The following is a 20,684-nucleotide window of genomic DNA, read 5'->3' as shown; positions in this document are numbered from 1 at the left end:
TGGTGGAGTGAGATGGGTTTCTTGATTATAGAAAGTGAATTCTTTATCTACTATAGATATAGGATATGTTTCTTCTATAGAGGCAACCAAGGAGATGATATGGCTTCACTTCTTCTTGGAAGAATTGGGACACCCTTAGAGGGATAATTATTATTTATAAATATTTAGAGTGTCATTCATGTTATGAATAATTTTTTTTTGCATTCAAAGAAAAAATCCATACAGTTGTGGTACCATTTCATTTGGTCACTTTTGGATGATGGAAACTTAAAGCTAGACAAGATACATATAGATGACAATCCAACATATATGTTTAGAAAGGTAGTGATAAGGGAGAAACTACACTCCTCTTTAGCTTCAATTGGTCTTATTGACTGAACAAGATACAAGAAAATCTAAGTCCAGGGTGGTTCGATCTAGTGGGAGCCCCATGTGGTAGTGGTATTGCTACATGATTAGTTTCCAAGTGGGAAGTTGTTGTTTAGTGTGGAGCTTGATTAGTCCCTAAGTGGGAGATTATTGATATATCATGATGGGCTAGGAATATGCTATACACTTTAATAATTCTTTGGGCCGACATGTTGTAATTAATTATAACCCTAAAGCAACAAAAATCTTGTATAAAAAAGGCTTAGGGTTAGGGACTTTATATAAGGTTGGATGTGAATTTTTTTGATTATGGTGGTATTGAGCTATAAGGGATTATAGATTATAATCAAGTTGTAATAAATGGATTGTAATAATATTGGACTCCTTGTTTGGTGGAAATAGCCTAGGGATTGGGTGGACATTAAATCTTAATGTCTTGTGTTCTCTTCTATGCGACTTATTAATATCTAATACTATTTATATTTGTATTTAATTGTTATTTCTATTTGTGGTTAATCTTAATAGGATTCTCCCCCATCAATATGCTACTAGGAGATAATATAGATTGTCCATTTAGGTCATATTTTTATAAATTTCAAAGGATTATACAAATAAGGGAAAAGATACCCTTTACCCTAGTGGAAGAATACAAAAATTAATTGTGTTTTCTAGCATGCATGAACTTCTTCATGATACAAGTTGTAAAGCCTATAATACACTAGCTTATGATTTTTCAATATGAGATGATATAGAAAGAAGCAAGGCCCTTTATTAATATACTTATGTAAATACCTATTGACCCTAAATTGCTAAAGCATAACACAAGCACAATAAGGAGGGGCATGGTCATCAAAATTAAGAAGGACAAAGATCAAGCAAAGAAGGCAAGGAAATCAAGTAAGAAGAAAGGAATAAATTGATGTTAACATTCACTTGGGATGGGATACTCACTTGCACTTAAATGATCACAACACACATAGGAATACAAGAAGCCACGATTACACAACAACCAAGAGTGAATACAAGAAATAAGAAGAATAGAGAAGAAGCAAAGAAGAAACCCTCTCCAACTCACAAGAGATGAAGCCCATCTACTAGAAATTTCATCATCAAGGACATCCAAATTGATAAATAAAGGTAAGAATTTATCTACTCAACTTTCAATTAAAGACATAATAAATGAGATGGAATATAGCAATCATCAAGAGCAGGTATGAAATATTGTAATCATATTTTGTCAAGATTGGATTTGTTAGAACAAGTGAGAAAATTTACCTACACTTAAAAGTGAAGCTGGAAAAATATGGTATTGATTGATGAAATATTTAGTGGTAATGACTTGCTATGCAAATCATTTTTTGATCAGATGACTAAGGATTTTGAGATGTCTATGTTTGGTGAGATTAAAATTTTCATTGATTTAGAAGGTGATCAAATAAAAGAAGGTATATATGTGACTCAATCTAAGTATGTTAAAAAGATCTTGAAGATATTTGGTATGGATGAGTCAAGGTCAATTGGCATGACTTTGGTTATTGGATAGATGCAAATTATCTAAGAAAGACACTACTGCTGAAGTGAATGAGATTCAATATAGATCAATGATCGGTAAGTTACAATATGTTGTACATAGTAGACCTGATATTTCACATGCAATTGGTATTGTTGCAAGGTTTTCCTCTAATCATAAGGAAACACACATGCTTGCAGTTTAAAGGATATTCAGACACCTAAAAGGAATATAGTAAGTATGTCTAAGAATCATGTATTGCATTCTAATACTAATCATATACCTATTAAGTATCATGTTTTGAGAGATAAAGTTACAGAGAAAGAAATTAGATTGGATTATGTTTGCATAAAAGATCATATTGCAGATATATTTATAAACCCCCTACCTAAAGATATATTTGAGTACTTGAGAGGGATGCTTGGGGTTATTCTCCTTCCAAATTTTGAATAGATGATGTAGAGATTACATTGGTCTAGTGGTATAGAGTACTATTGTTTGACTAGACCGAATGCTGATGCTTCTTGTATGGGGGAGTATCTAGAATGAGGAGAGTCACCAAGGACTCTTGTAAATTGGTCTTGAACAATGCCTTTGGACACTTGAGCTAGTTGAAGACTTGGAACAAATAAATTGACATAATGAGGCCTTTGTCATTGATGTCTATGGGGGAGAGAATGCATGAAAAAAATCTCCTAACAAAAGGGGGAGAGAAATATGATAACATCTATTGATATTAAGTCAAGTTTGTTATTAGTGACAACACTTATTCAGATTCTATATGGCAACTGAGCTCATTGAATAGTCTACAGGGTTTTCCATGTAATTCAGTAGCCATTGAGCTTTATAGTTCCTACCGAGCATCTCAGTGGTTACCAAGTGAATTTAGTTAGTGTGAAGTGCAATAGTTCAAACCAAGTAGAATCAGGTAGTGTGAAGTCCAATAACTCAACCCAAGTAGTTCAATGGTTACCAAGCTTCATAGTTTCAACCAAGCTAGCAGTTCATGTGAAGTGAAGTTAGTGTTAACCGAGCTATGTGATGATTAGTGTTTATCGAGTGCAGTCATGGTAAATGAGTAATTTAGTTTCTACCAAGTTACACAGTATCTACCAAGTCATTAGTGTAGACTAAGTTTGAGACTACTTTGAGATGATTAGTATGGATTGAGCTTTTACTTCTACCAAATCCATGATGATGTCAAGTAGTGACAGTGGATGTCGTGTATCAAAACTTCACCAAGTCAATCTTTAGAACCTAAGTGTCTTCACTTGAGCCAACTTTGTAAAATTGGTGTTAACCTGTATATTGGCTAACTTTTTAATTTTTTAAATTGGATCGATATATATATAAGTTATGTATTGTATCATATCCATATATATGGAAATGGGTGTATGTGAAAAAGAAGAGAAGTATGAAATAATAAAAGAGTAAGAAGCATGCAAATGTGAATCAATAGAAAAGTGTATTGTAAGACCATATCAACAAAGGAGTAGCAGAGTCATATCCATCACATAAAGGTGATCAATACTGCAAAGAATCTCTATCAGCAAATCAAGTTGTAAGTCAGAGATCTACTGTTTCATTCTAATAGGTGAACCAGTCCAAATCCTCTAACAAGGTAGACTTAATAGCCTTTTTTCAAATATATTTATTGAGTGAATACTTCATTGTATGTTTGTAAAACCTCTAACAAGGTGGACCTAGCAATCCTAATTGCTCCTAACAAGGTAGATCATCAGAAGTGATCTTTGTAAGCCTTAATAGGCCAACTTTATGTTGTAGTATTGAATTTTTGTGGGTATCATCTCCACCCTAGCTTTACTTTCTATTCATAAGGTTTTTGGATCACTAAATTATTATGTTCAAGTGCCATGAATGTATTATGTTTTTATTTTCTCATGCATGTAGTTAGATCTAATGAATTAAATGGTTATTGGATTATTGTAATTAAGATCTAAATTTGGTAAAGTTTTGAGGTTACTGATTCACCTCTCCCCTCTCAATAACCTAGCATAGTCTTGAATATTTCCAACAATTGGTATCAGAGCATTGTGGTTCTCAGGATAAAGCTTGATAGCTTGAGCAAAGATCAAGGACAATGGAGATATTCAAACATGATAAGGCAATTGACAATGAAAAGCTAGATCTAGAAATGACCATTGCATAACTCAAGAAAGCTAAGGAGCAACTTTACCAATCCTTGAAAAGAAGGAAGGAACTTGCAAATCTAATGAATGATCATCAATAGATTGAAGACCTTTTCCCTTGAAGTAGTTTAGATGAAGCAAATGGTGCAATCAAAGAACTCTTAGAGAAGAGGTTCCCTACAAGAAGAAATAAGAAAGCTCAAAATAGAACAAGAAATTCAATTAGGAAGGCTATGTGAAATCTTGGAACAAAGAAAAAAGATGAAAGAAGAAATGGATGGAAGAAACAATGAGATCCAGAACTAATCCCTTCAGCATGCAAGTCTTATATATCAAATCTCCAATGCAAATGAAGAAATCATGAGCCAAAGACAAGTAAATGAAAGATTAAGAAATGTTCTAAATTCAAAAAGACAAATCAATGAAAGAATAAGAAGTGAGCTAAGATTTGAAAAGCAAATCAGTGAAAGATTAAAAAATGACCTAAACACTAAAAAGAAAATCAATGAGAGAATGATGAAATCCCAAGTAGACATGAATCAATTGAATCAATTAAATGAGAAGAATCTCTAAAGAGAATAAAGTAGGAGTTGGATACAAAGAAGAAGGTGAATCCTCAAAACAAGGTTCTTAAAGGAATCAAAGACCTACTTGCAATCATTATGGTAAGATAGGTCATACATCAAACAAATGTTGGAGTAATGGTAAAGAAAAATTTAATGGTAAATGTTAGAATTGCAATTAATATGGTCACAAGGCTAATGAATGTAAAGAGAAACCAAAGTTTGAAGGAAAGTGTCACAAATGCAAGAAACAAGGTCACAAGGCATCAGACTATAGAACCAATTCATTCAATCCAATATAGAAAATTCTGAAAGCAATATTTGGTTGGGACTATAACACTTGGTGTAGATGTCATTACTATGGAGAGTATGGACACATTGTCATGAAATATGTTAAACATCACACAAGGAAGAGAGATACCACCATAAGATGTTTCACTTGTACAGAACTTGGTCATCTAGCCAAGAATTGCATGAATACAGGTAGAATTGAAGATGAAAAGAAAGAAAAAGTAGATAGCATCAAAAAGAAAATGAGGTAGCAATGGATTCCTAAATCCATCAAGAAAGCTAGTCCAAGAAATGATGGTCATGTTACTCAAGAAGTGGGTTACACCACCATTTCCAACTAAGTTCTCAAGTAAGAACTGGAACTGTGTTATCATGATCACATCCAAACAGTTCCAAAATTGAAAGGAAGCAAAGATCCAAATTAGTATTCAAGATACAAAGGGATCATAGAAGACCAATATCAATGAGTTACTATCTCTGCCAAGCAAGGTTGGGTCATGGACTCTACTGAGCAAGGTTGGGAGTAACTAGTCACACATGTTTGGTTACCAAGTTATGAAGCATTCACCAAGCGATCCAAATAGATAGTGGATGAAAAACTATCATGAATAATGATTTCATCATAGCTACCTTTGTACTAAGCATTAATGGCAAAGTGTTATAAAAAGGAAAGACATAAAATTAATTTTTCACTGAGAATTTTGCATATTGCAATTAAGCGAATTGCAAAGTGGTCAAGCAACTTCGAGAAAAAATTGTAGTAATATTTTTCAAAATTTTCCATAACCTACTAAGTAGCCATGGCAAAATCAAGTAGTAGAAACAAGGAAAAGAAAAGGTCAGAAATGTTGCTCTAAGGAGTCAAATGGAAACCACCAGATTTCAAACTTGTGCTAGCAATTGCTGAAACCTACAATCCAAATGGAGCACAATCATAGATCCCTCCTAAGGTACTACTGATTGAAAATATCTAAACTCATTTTAAGTGCACAATTCAAGAAATTGGAACCCTAGAGATGTATGATGCCCTAAGTGAATTGTGTGTGAATGGTGTTCTTAAACCCAAACATAAGCACTTGGAAGATAAGGGTTTAATCCACATTCCCCTCCTGCCCCAAAGTTTCCAAATCAAATGGATTAGATCCATCCTAAGCCAAGTTCACAATGGTTAGTTATGGCTTGAACAACTAATTTTGATCACTAAGAAGATGATTCGTCATGTCACCAACCTTCCCATGCTCTCCAAAGCAAAAACTACTAAAACCCTAGGTCAGGTGGAATTAGAGAAGAAAACCCTAGCTGAGTGGGATGGCAGAGGTATGAAGATCGGTAGTGTAATAGATGCAAAACTAAAATTTGGCATACATGTGATAGCTCACAAGATCTATACTTCTAGTGTGAAGTAGTAGACTTGGCATTCAAGGTCATGAAGAACAATCTGTCATATGATCTTGCAGACTTATTGTTGAAATAGTTCAACAAAAACATGGAAAGTATAAGGACATCCAAGAACAACCCTTACAAATCCGATTCATTTTTGACATGTCTATTTTTCTATGTTTAAAAGTTTTTCCCATCTAAAGGTACAATCATATGGAGAAAGGATGTGCTAGTTTTGTATTAGATTAATGAGTATATTGCAAAAATGGGTGAGAATTTTTTTAGCATAATGGATAATTACTTTGATGTCTTCCAGGAGAAAATGAATAATAGATTCAGGATTCCTAGGAAATTGGTTGAAGATTACAAAGATGATGTTTGTTTCATGGTAGACAGTGACAAAGTCTACATTTAGGTAGTGAAACCCAAAATTGTATGGGTAAAACCTCTTCCCTATGAGGTGAACATTTATGAAGAAAAGGACATAATTGAAACCTTGATAAATGAACCTGTTGATCCAAAGGCACCACACTTTGGAACATATGATGAGGCCAAGGCAAGAATAGATCTTGAAATCAAGCTTCAATAGGTGGTTAACAAAGGCAAGAGGAGGATAGAAAAACTCAAAACCAACACACCTCTTATGTTGATTAAGGGTAAGGGAGAAGATGATGATGAATTAGAGGATGAAGAAGAGTCAAAAAAGGAAGAAGAGCCAGTGAAGAAGAAAGGAAAGTTGATCATCACCAAGCCACCCAAGCTATCCATTGTAGTGTTCACTAGGAGATCTAGGAAGAAATGCAGTAAAGTTGTGTTTAGCAAGCCTCCTCCCACCTTCCAAGAAAAATTGAAACAACTAGAAGAAGGTGCATACATAACTAACTTCAAATCATTAAAGTATGAGACAAGGATAGAGGTTGAGAAGAAATAGGTTGAAGAATTGGTGCTAACCAAGATGGGAAAATGGAAGTATTCCCCTAATTAGATAGCCTCCCAAATCTCTTATGACATATTAGAGAAATTAAAGCCAATATGGGACTCAGCTATGCAAACAACAAAAGATATCTATGAACAAACCTTGAGGCAGTTGTTACTGAGCATCAAAAATGCTGAGGTAAAAGAGTATATGAAGAAAAATGAAGACAAGATGACTCTTAGATTTAATACTTGTTTAATTTTACTAAAGAATAATGGGTTCATCTACCTTCTACAACTCCTAATTGTTGGAGTTGATGAAAACCAACTCCGAAGATGCCCAAGATCACCTGCATGCAAAAACCTGTCAAAGGGAAGCCAAAGAAGGAAGAGCGTGGAGCAAAGAAAAAACCCTAAATAGACATGAGAGAGAAAATATTGCAAACATAAGAAAATATGTATTTACAATATGTAATAATGTGATATGAGTAATGAAAATACAATGAGGGAGCCCGAATATAAAGAGCTCTAGGAATCTCCTAGAACAAGCTAGAAGAAGCTAGGAGATAAGTGTGATAACTAAGCATACATCCACAAGAGGTGGAAAGTCCTTGAACAATGTGAGAGGATAAGTATGAATTAGGAGAGAACAAACTCTTGTATTGTCAAAAACTTATAACAAACTCCTACACTACAACTAATAAATAAAATGCATTTACCTAAGTAAGCTTAAGTACATAGAATAAATAATTAATAAATAAATTATTTACTCTAACACCCCCCGCCACGTGGACCTACCATGTGGCTTCTTTTTTTCTATGATGGCCACATGGACATCAAATTTAATTCAGCTATTTTTTGATGTCAGCATGACATCATCAACATCTTAGCCCTTGCACCTCTCCATGATTAGTTTTAGACCTACTTGTGGTTTTTTGGCCATAACTTCAGCATACGGAGGTATTTTTCCAATCTGAAAGAAGCGTCGAAAAGTTGGTTCCGAGATAGAGACATTGGTGTAGGTATTTTTAGGTTTTGATGTTGTTTTATTGCCCTTTTTTCAGTTAAAGTTCAAAGTTGTGTTTTTGACTCTGACATGCATATCTTTTGCATCCCATGTCAGTTCTTTGAAAACTTTATATTTTTGGAAAGATGGTTCTATCACCTTTTCAGAAATGTAGTTCTTTTTCTTAGTTTTTGGCCCATGCTCTTTCTATCATATTTTTGGCATTTTTCTATATGGTGGATATCTTGAGTGTTTTAGGCCTGAGGATCATTTTTCTAGTATGGTTTCCTTTGTTTTAGGCTGTACCTTATTTTGTATCAGCTTGTTTTCAGTTTTGATCATTGTAGCTATCATTTTGAAGCACTTTTATGTATCACATTGAGATAAAGTGCCATTTTTGAATTTAGGGGTCATGAACATTGTTTTTGAGTCAGTTGTACATGCACTATTTTTATAAAGCACCATGGGGAGGATAGTTGTCTGCTGTTTTAAGCCTTCTCCCTTTGTCAAGTGAGTGTCCCTTCCGTGACATTAGCCCCATGTAGCATCAGTGTGACCATGTCTTTACAAGTGTTTGTACCTCTTCCTCTCTCGTCATTCTTGGTTCATCTGTAGGAGACTTTGGCCCACCTTCTTAGTTTCCTGTCATCACCTTATCTGCATTAAGAGGGGGTTATGCTATTGTTCTAATGCATCCATGGTTTGATGGTTTGTTAGTGTGAGCTATATATTTAGTGGTTGATCCTATATACTAGGCAATTGTAGTGGCTGGCTACTTATGCATTTCAATGAGATGGATCATCTACCATATAGACATGCTCGATTCGTGCCTTCTTCTTCCATGGACATTCTTTAGATCAACAATTTTCTTTTTGGTGGTAGATTTGCAGTTTCTACATGCTTTAGTGATGCTCTTCATGATCACTCCTTGTTCCTATTTTAGGGTACATTTCCCTAGTTGGAGGCTTCTTCAGTTCTTCACTAGGTTCTTATCTCATTTTGGAGAGGGGTTTTTCCCATTGGGTTTTCTCCTTTTGTTTGGTTATAGAGATTGCATTGTTCATGGGTACCTAACATTGCCTCGTTGTTGGGACCCATTCTGCATTTCTTAGTTTTGTGAGCTTAAGGCATTTCCCTAAGTTGCACTTAAGCAGGGGTGTTAGAGTAAATAATTAATTTATTAATTATTTATTCTAACACTAATAGGGTTGGAATCTCCTAATAGGGATTCAAAGTCTTCTAATAGGGGCTAATATGTACTAAATGTTTTAATAGACACCTAACAAGGTCCATTATCTAACAAGAAATATTTATATTAGTGCATCATCTTTTGGGTACCATCCCCACCTAGGTTTTTCCTTTGATCAAGGGTTTCCCTAGTTAACAAATATGGTGATATTATGTATGAGTATCTTGTTATAGTTGCTGATTATATTGATCATATGGTTAAGGTTTAATAAGGTTGATAATTGTGGTAATAGTTGGATAACTGATTCACCCCCCCACTCTTAGTTATATTGGTGGACTATATATTCTAACAAGAATGTACATATGAGGTTGTATGTATGCCCCTTATTTAAAATTGATACACAATAGACATTTAAAGCTATAGACTCAAAGATTCCTACTTCAATATGTTGGAAGATTAGCAAGATTTATGGAAGACTGGAGGATTGGTTTGATGGTGATATGTTACATTCATGACTGAGTTTGTCATTGATGTCAACATATTATGTTTGATATCTTCTATGGTATCTAACAAAAGAACATCGAAAAGATTAAGTTGGTACGAACAACTAGTTGACATTGACAACCATCCCAAGTTATAAGAGATACTTTGGAGTATATAGTATATGCCTTTAACATTGAAAGAAGAAAGGATAAGTCTAGAAGAAGTTATGTAAGTTTTGGTGATGTCTATTCTAAGATAGAGTTTACAGAGGCATGTTCCGGTAAACTTGTTATATCTCTTAGCATAGTTGATATCTTGAGGATTGAGGTTGAGGACATGAAGAAAACATGTTGAGGATGATGTGGCTAAGCTCACTTATCATAATATTGTGTATATGAAAGGATATTCTATTTTCAAGTGAAATATTTGTGTTATCACTAAATGTAGCATGTTCTTAATGAGGTCCTATAATAATTAATTGAGAATAACTGATAGCTGACTCAAGGAATTGTTTTATGGACTTAATATAAAGGAAGGAAAGTTTCCTTTATCATAGTATTGATTGAATACATTGTGAATGTTTGAGAAATAGTAATGAGTGCTAAATGAAAAGTTGAGTAGAGTAGTGCAAAAGTGAAGGAAAATTCATTGCCAAGATTTTGCTAAGTGATCCAAGGTTTGTCATTTGGATCTGAGGTTTGTGACTTGGTCTATAGGGTCTAAAAGTGATTGGTTTAGTTGATAGGATAGAAGAAAGAAGAAGATACCAGTAAATTACTTGTTTGAGAAATGAGCTCTTCTTGTAGTTGAAATTACATATTTGGGCAGTGGGCTCTTCTTACATACATTATACCACAACTCCTAATAGGGTTGGTAGAACTCCTAATAGGGTTGGAATCTCCTAATAGGTATTCAAAGTCTCATAAAAAGGACTCATTGTACTAAATGTTGTAGTAGACTCCTTATAGGATCCATACTATAACAAGGGACATTTATATTAGTACATCATCTTGTGGGCATCATTCCCACCGGGATTTTCCCTCTGATCAAGGATTTCCCTAGTTAACATATTTAGTGTAATTATTTACATGCATCTTTTTATGGTTTTTGTTTACTTTGGTTGAATGGTTAAATTTGTTTAAAGAAGATAAGTGTTATAATTATTGGATAACTAATTCAACCCCCCTCCTCTTAGTTATCTTGGTGGGCTATTATTTCTAACATTTGGTATCAGAGCATCAGTCCCTTAAAGAAGAAGTTTAACAGCTTTGGGAGGTCCATGGAAACCATGTTCAGAGAAGATAGTACTACATCTAAAAGAAGAAATTTCAACAAATGAGTTATGGAAATTCTTGGTGAGTTATTAGATTTATGTAAAGAGCAGAGTATTGAGTTTATAGATCCAAAATCCTTTAGTTGAATAGTAGTGCAAGCAAAGATAGATCTAGAACAAAAGATGACATAAGGATAAAGGAAGGTATTGATCTACTTACAAGGAGAGAACCTAAAGGTATGAAATTTTTTGTTTGTTGGACATGTAAAGAGTTTGGTCATTTTTCAAGTAAATGTCCTAAGAGATTGAGAAAAGCTAGGAAGAATCTACTTTCTGATAAAGTTGAAGAGTTTAGAGAAAGTATGGAAAGATCCTTTAAAGACTGTGTCAATGTGTCTAGATTGGTTAATGAAAAGAATGTATCACAAGAAATAGATTTTGTGACTATTATGGAAAGTGCTAATGTTAGAATTCATGAGAAATTAAGAGTACAAGAGAGAATGATTGATTATAATTCAGATGATGATGTTGTTACTAAGCCAAGGAATGATAAGATATTTCTTTAGAATAACAATGATTTGCAAAATGAAGGAGAGCCAAAGCAAGAACAAAGCTTAGAACCTTTAGTAGATCCAAGAGTTGAGATAAAAACTCCTACATTAGGAAAGAACATGATAAAGAATCACCCAACTGAACAGATCATTAGAAGCAAAGATAAAGGTGTGATGATAAGAAGCAGAGTGAATGAGGAATTATGCTTGATATCTCAAGTTGAGTCAAAGAATGCAGATGGAGCATGTAAAGATGACTATTGGAAGCAAGCTATGAAAGAGGAATTGGATCAGTTAGTAAAGAATGAGACATGGGAATTGGTCCCCAAATGAGTAGATAAGAATGTGATAGGAACCAAATGGGTATTCAAAAACAAAATGAATGAGCAAGGAGAAATTGTAAGAAATAAAGCAAGATTGGTATGTAAAGGTTACTCACTACAAGAAGGAATAGATTATGAGGAGACTTATGCTCCAATGGCTAGAATAGAAGTTGTAAGAGTATTCTTAGCCTATGCAACACAAAAGAAATTCAAAGTATATCAGATGGATGTCAAGTTAGCATTTCTAAATGGAGAACTTGAAGAAGACATATACATTGAGCATCCTAAAGGATGTCCTTTAACAGATGACAAGGACATAGTATGGAAACTAAGGAAAGCATGTATGGATTGGTATGTGAGGTTGGATAAGCATTTGAAAAAGCTCAAATATAGCAAAGGTATGATAGATAGTAATCTATATTGGAAAGAAACTGATGATGGTTTGATAATTTTGGTAATATTTGTTGATGATATCACATTTGGAGGAAATGATGAAGAAAGTAAGAAGTGTGCAGAAGAAATTAAGAAAGAATTTGAAATGAGTATGATAGGAGAGATGAAATATTTTTTTGGATTGTAGATAGTACAAAATAAAGAAGGAATCTATATTTCTCAAACTAAGTACTTGAAGGATTTGCTGAAAAGGTTTGGTTTAGAAACATGTAAACCCGTTGGAACACCTATGGTAACTAGACACAAGTTATATATGAAGGATGAGACACCTACTGTTGAGCAAAAGAAGTATAGACCTATGATTGGAGGATTGCAATATTTGACTCACATAAGGCTAGATATAGAAAATGTAGTTGGAATTGTTGCAAGATTCTTACAAGATTCTAGGCTAATCCTAGAGAAGCAAATTATGCAACCATGAAAAGGATATTTAGATATCTAAAATGAACTTCAGAATTTGGATTATGGTATGACATATCTAATGATTTTACTCTAAGTGCTTATATTGTTGTAGATTGGGCATGCAATATGGATGACAGAAAGAGAAACAGTGGAGGAGCTTTCTTTCTTAGAGGAAGATTGGTTTCTTGGTTAAGCAAGAAGTAGGATTGTACATCTCAAAGTATAGCAGAGGCAAAGTATGTTGCAATAGAAAATAATTGCAACCAAGTTATCTGGATGAAGCAGATACTGAAGGCTATCAAGATAGAGATTAGTGAATCTATGGTTATACATTGTGACAACACAAGAATGGTAAATATGTCAAAGAATGTAGTACTACATTCGAGGACTAAACACATTTCTATTAAGTATCGTATGTTGAGAGAAAAAGTTGCAAAAAAAGAAATTAGATTGGAGTGTGTGAGCACAAAAGAGTAGATTGCATATATATTCACTAAGCCTCTTCCCAAAGAGACTTTTGAGTATTTTTGAGGTATGCTTGGGGTTATGCCCCTTTCTACACCAAAGTAAAAGATTCAAGAGTGTATCTGTTTAGGATAATAGGGCACCATTGTTTGTTTGGACTAGATGTTGGTGCTTCCCGTATGGGGGAGTTTCTATGATGGACAGAGTCATCTAGGATGCTTGGTGATATTGTACTAAATAGTGTGTTTTGACACTCAAGTTGAGTAAGTATCAGTTATTGTAGAGTTTGATGCAGAGATGTTGGTTGCAAAAATGTTTGACATTGATGTCAATGGGGGAGTGAAAAAAATTATGCTAATAAGGGAGAAGTATTGTAGGAAAGTATTATACTAGAGGAGAAGTTTGGCAGTATGTTGTGGAAGATGTTCGACATAAGCACAATAGTTGTAATGATAGTTTGGCATACAACACATTGAGCTATATCAATGGGGGAGTATGATTGATGAAAAGGATTTGAAGATGAATAGTCTTTTATTGGTATTCTTAGAACTAGATCTTTTTCATCTATGTTGCCATCAATGCCAAAGGGGGAGATTGTTGGAATATTAGAGGATTAGTTTGATGATGATATGTTATTGGCAAGATTGTTCAAAGATTGGAGGATTAGTTTCATGATGATATGTTACATTCATGACCAAGTTTTTCATTGATGTCAACATAGCACGTTTGATGTCTTTTGTGGTATTTGATAAAAGAACAACATAAATATTAAGTTGGTACGAATGACTAGTTGAGCATGATAACTATCTAAGGTTATGAGAGATACTTTAAAGTATCTAGTATATGTAGCTAATGTTATAAGTAGAAAGGATAAATCTAGAAGAAGTTATGTAAGTTTTGGTGATGTTTGTTCTAAGATAGAGTTTACAGAGGCATGTTCTAGTAAACTTGGTATATCTCTTAGTAGAGTTGATATCTTGAGGATTGAAGTTGAGGATATGAAGAAGACATGTTGAGGATGATGTGGCTAATTTCACTCATCATAATATTGTGTGTATAGAAAGATATTCTAGTTGCAAGTGGAAGATTTGTGTTATCACTAAGTGTAACGTGTTCTTAATGAGGTCCTATAATAATTAATTGAGAAAGACTAACAACTGACTCAAGGAATTATTTTATGGACTCGATATAAAGGAAGGAAAATTTTCCTTTGTTATCGTATCAATTGAATGTGTAGACACCTAAAAACCTTTAGAAAATAAAGTATTTTTATTTTATGAAAAATTCTTGATGACATCATCATTTATTAATTAATTAATTAATTAATTTTTATGCCATTAAATCCCTTTATCTTAATTAAAAATATTTAATTAAGGAATCCCTCCCAAAAATGTTTAAATCTTATTTAAACATTATTTCCTTATTAATTATTTAATTAATAAATTGACCAAAAATCCTTTAGAAAATAAAGTATTTTTATTTTCTAAAAAAGTCCTGATGACATCATCATTCATTAATTAATTTATTTATTTTTATGCCATTAAATCCCTTTATCTTAATTAAAAATATTTAATTAAGGAATCCCTCCCAAAAATGTTTAAATCTTATTTAAACATTATTTCCTTATTTATTAATTATTTAATTAATAAATTGACCAAAAATTCCAAAATAATTAATTAATTTATTTTTTCCCAAAAGTTGGCCAATTTTCTTAAGACCAATAACCTCTTCCAAAATTTTCTAATCCTTCTTTAATTTTGATTAAAGGCTAATCTCATCATTTCCTACCCCTAATCCCAACTCAAAATATTTAATCAAGATTAAATATTAATCCTCATGTTTATTAAAAATATTTTAATAAATATCTCCTCAACCCAAACCCTTGAAATAAATAAAACTTTATTTATTTCATAAAATCTTATCCTAGGAAGTTCTAGACTCTTCTAGAAAGTCTTCATCCTCATCCAAAGCCTAGACTCTTCTAGAAGATGCCTTTAACCCTAATCCTAATCCCCTCCTAACCTTGTCACATTCCCTAAACATGGGTTAAGACTTGCTAACTCAAGCCAAAGTTAACAAATATCTCCTCCTTCACCCACCCTCATTAATTGCAATCCACTTGCCATCCACTTGCCTAGTCCTAAGCCATCTCTAACCCTTCCTCTAATCATTTTTACAACCCTAAGCAAGCTTAAAACCCCCCTAAACCCTCAAATTCGAATTTCATGGTATCTCTCACAAATATCTTCAACCACAAAACTTTATAAAGCCCACAAAGTCATAAATGTTCTTACAAAGCACTTATGAAGGGTATTTATGAAGATTTTATCCCTTGAGCCTCCTTTGTTGACTCATCCTTCCCCTTTCCTCCATCCTCTCACCATGTGACATTTGTCACTCCTTGATTGGTTGTAAGGAAGCACAATACATGTGCTCTCCTCTCATGCAATCTAAGCCCTCCATGAGCTTTTTCCCATCCTTGCATCTTAGCCCTCAATCCCTCAAGCCTCTTGCCTATAAATTGGATCCTTCCCCTTTGCAAAACAACACAATCCATGAAGTAAATTCATAATGCTATTTTGAGAGCCAAATCCATACTAAAGCCATATATCCACACCAAAAATCCACAATCATCCATTGAAGCCTTTGGAAGCATATTGAGCATACATCCTATCCATTTAGATAAAAGCCACTCAACAAGAGAGCTTCTCATTGAGAGAGCCCATTAATGGCTCATATTTTCAATTGAGAGCTCATCTTAGTCTATCTTGAAGTTTATGAATTTTGTTTAGTTTGTAGAAACTTTATTTAAATTTGGTTTCTATTAGCATACTAACATTACTCATATACAGAATGTATTGTGAATGTTTGGAAAGTAGTAGAGAGTGTAGAATGCGAAGTTGAGCAAAGCAATGCAGAAGTAAGGGAAACTTCATTGTTGAGGTTTTATTGAGTGATTCAAGGTTTAGCATTTGGATTTGAGGTTCGTGACTTGGTCTACATAGTCTAAAAGTGATTGGTCTAGTTGACGAGATAGAGGAAAGAACAAAGGAAGGAAGAAGATACCAATAAATTACTTGTTTGAGTAGTGAGCTCTTCTTGTAGTTGAAATTGCATCTTTGGGTAATGGTCTCTTCTTGCATACATTATACCACAACTCCTAATAGGGATTCAAAGTATCCTAATAGGGACTCATTGTACTAAATGTTGTAATAGACTCCTAATAGGGTCCATCCTCTAACAAGGAACCCCTATCCCACCCCACCCAATCCCCCCCATTATCTTGGTGGACTATTTTTTCTAACACCATAAATAAGGAGATACCATTGTAAAAATAATACATGCCACAAACTTAGGTAAGAATCTTAACTCTTATAGGAAAAGAAAGTAGATAATTGTGAAATAGTATTTATATTATGGGAAGAGACCCTTGAGAACTAGAGATCCTAGTTACAAGACATCCACCTTCAAGAAGAGTACTTGAAAAAAGATAAAATCTTCAAGAAAAAAAAAGAGGAGGACAACAATTATTCTCCCATTTATCCCCCTATCACTAAGTGAAATAGGGTTTCTTGATGAAGGATCACAAACTTTGAAGCCCAAAATAAGGTAATGAATTTATAATGAATATAGTTTTGCAAATAGAAATGATGTGATGATCAAAAATTCACACCTCTTTCATAGGAGATAATCCCAATCAAAACAAAAACTTCCTTATAGGAAAATAGTGTTACATGATAAAATATTGCATTATACTAAGGAACGCAGATCCTTATTGAAGAAAGAGGAAGAATATAAATGAACCTTCCCCTGCAAGAGTGAAGGCAAGATTATATATATATGTAATAAACCTTGAGTGATAGCTACCTCATAGTATATCATCAGTTCCCAAGAAAAAATTAAGTTGCAAACACAAATAACTTTGAAAATAGACATGTATGCTAGAAAACAAATCACATATGAAGAAAGAAAGTTAGAAATGAAAGCAAGGAGAGAATAATATGATGGATTCTTATTGAATGAAAAGCATCCCCTTTTAAGGCATGAAAGTATTTCTAATTAGAAGATGTTAGGATCTTGCATATAACAAAGTATCTCAGGCCAAAAGGAATGTACCATAAAATAATGAAAAACCATAGTGAGAGATAAAAAAAGAGAAAGGAGTATACATTATATCCACTTAATGGTCATCCCAATTATACTAGACATGCATGCATAAGTAAGAAATAATTATGAATAAAATTCTAGTCTGAGTAAGAGAAAGAAGCTAAATAACAAGTTTGTACATGAAAGAAATCAAAGTATAAAAGGGATGAAAAAAAAGATAATGGATCCTAAGAAGCAGGAAAGGGGGTGCTAATGAAATATAAACCACAAGTAATAGATATTTTATAAATAATATTTTCTTTCCATGTAATTAGAAGGTTACAACTCATGATATAAATATCCTTACATTAAAAAACAAATTCATATATGAAAGAAAGAACATGCACACAAGGGATACTAAATAAAAAAAGAAAAGAAAAGAAAAGAAAGGAAAGAGATGACATATATTACCTCCAAAAATGGTGTCTCATTTATGAAAAATATGAACTTCATTGTCAAAGGTTGTGATCTATGCAAAGCAAAAAGTATATGTTAGGAATGATATCATTGTATAAAGAGACATGCTAATAAAGGGAGAAAATGTTGGAAATATAAATAGGAAAGTAAGTTCTAAGAGGGGCAAGGGGGGTGGGGGGTTAATAAGTACTTAAAAAATTTCCCATAAAAACATTTCACCCTTCATCCATCTCATAACTTATCTAATAAACTAAAATCTATCTATCTATGCATCATATTCATAGCATAATGTAAATCAACACATAACACAAAAGATTTCAGTTACCTAGAAACCCTCCAAGGTGAAGGTAAAAATGGGGTGGGGATGGCACCCAAAAATCTTCACTATTGCAACAATAAAGTGTGGCCAATTGTGGCTACAAAGTGTTGATCATAAACTATGATCATACTCTATGAAAGGTCTACCATGTTAAAATCCTACAAGATTCTTAGGTCTTCCCTTAATGAAAGGATTTAAAAATCACAACTAAGTAAGCACTCTGTTAGGAGATTTACAAAAGTATGTTAAGACTACTATATTAAGATATTTATCCTGTATCACCTAACAAAATGATTCAGTACCCAATCCTTTGGTTATCACCTTCTGCTAGATAATAGATCTCCTCTTTACTATTTGTATCTTGATTCTTTTGATCTAATTTCTCTTCTTTGACCCTTCACTGCTTCTCTTCTCAACTGACTTTGTTCCTATCAACTAGTTTATCATCTCTAATTCTTCACTTAATCATCTTCTCCATCATGAATACCTTCTCTTCACTTAGTATTCACTCTCTTTCACATATGATACTCCTCTTTTCTTCATGATAATTCCCCCTTAGGGTTTATCTCTTTAAATTGGCATTTGGAGATGATATTAGGTCATAATCAATGAATCTAGTTGATTAATATTGCCTCCTTAATCTTCCCTTTTCCTTATTGGTTTCTTAGGTAATCTAGGGACATGTGATATGATTTAATCCTTATCCCTAAATATCATAAATAAAAGATTATGTTAGACAAAAATGGTTTACATACAAGTTTGTGGCATTACAAACTTGCATCTCTAAAACTAGTTTCTTGACATCAATAGGCTTTTGATGTTTATCCTTAACTATGTTCTTTTTGTTGTTACTTAGCTTCTAAATAGCTCATCACATACTTTTTCTAAGTGCATGACTCACTCAACACCTTTTGTTTTCTTGGCACCTGAGTGACTTAACACATACTATTGTCATATCACTCAAAATGTATTGTTTAAACACTAATGCTTGACATTCTCTATTCACTCAACTTTCTCTTTTGACTTGGCTTGATCTATCTACTCGGCCTAAGTAGTTGATCAATTGTAGTGATGACCAACTAACTTTTGTTGATAATGACTAAGTGTTTTATCACTAACTTTGTCAAAACTAGAATAAGATCAACAATCTCTTCCTTTGAAATGAGTGGAAAAAATACTTTGTCATGGCATATATTATCTTATAACATTGATGTAGTGCAAGGCAGAAGAATCCCAAAGGATATGTTAAAACCCCCATTAAATAACCACACAATGGAAACACAACAACAATGCAACACGAATGCAATATTGGATACCAAATCACAACTCTTTATTCATAAAATAATTAATTACATGCAACATGGCTAGCTATATGGCCTTCCAAGTTAGGGCCAAATACAAACAATAATTACAATATTAGTTTTGCAGGATCCCACAAGATCCAACTTACAATCTCAATCCTATTTAGTCCAGATCCCTAACTAGATAAGAACACCAAGAAAATCCACACTTGTAACCTCAAGCATGCCAAGAAATTCTCTAGTTCTTAGGCTGTAGCTACTAGCTCTTCAAAATTTGCATATACCCTTATCCCGTTCTCCAAACTAGATGATCCCAATGCCTAAAGACTCTACAAATGTCCCTACTTATATTGAACTAAGCCATAAGTTAGCATAATGAATTACAAGCTAAATTAAATCTCTTACATTAAATATATGTTCATCCAAAAGTTAGCTACAACACAAATTAAACACCCATATAGAAATTAAATGCCAAAAGTTGTCTCATAGAAAAGTTGGCACCAATAGGAACCAAGACTAAGCCAAGTGTTAGCTAAGCCAAGCCAAGTACCGGTAAATTCCCAAGTATCATTGAGATCCAAGACCTTGTTGAGAACCACAATGCATATCAATCTCCCAAAGCATGTTGAGCATTATAGAGCATGTCGAGATCCATAGAGCATGTCGAGATCCATAGAGTATGTCAAGATCCCAGAGCATGCCGAGATTCTAAGCATAAACTAAGCACAATAGTGACTAAGCACCACTCCTTTGGTAACTGAGTCAAAAACTTCTAAACAAAATACCCCCAACATGTAGGATTGTAAGAAAGCCTAGGGTGTTCTTACATCAAACACCCTAGGTTTGAAAAGATGTTCTAGCAACTGGAAGAAAATCTTTTTGGATTCAACATATAAATCCAAAATTGGCTCTTCACATAGATATCCTCCAAGTCTTCAACTTGTACACCCTTTCCTTTATTGTTCTTCTTCTTATTCACATCCATCCTAGGTGTTCTATAGGTCTTATTTTTATGTTGATCTCCAACCTTCTTAGAATTTGACAACTCAACTCGACTGCCAATACTCAGGTTTCTTCTACTAAGCTCTTTATTAAGCAAAGGAATTAGGGAGAACTTCCTAACTTCCTACCACTTTTATCAATAGTAAATACATTCTTGACATAATCATGCATAGTCC

This window comes from Cupressus sempervirens, chromosome 8 (genome assembly GCF_028749045.1).
Source record: "Cupressus sempervirens isolate cs-2001-9-10 chromosome 8, ASM2874904v1, whole genome shotgun sequence".
Classification (NCBI taxonomy): Eukaryota; Viridiplantae; Streptophyta; class Pinopsida; order Cupressales; family Cupressaceae; genus Cupressus; species Cupressus sempervirens.
This window is presented reverse-complemented; position numbering follows the sequence as displayed.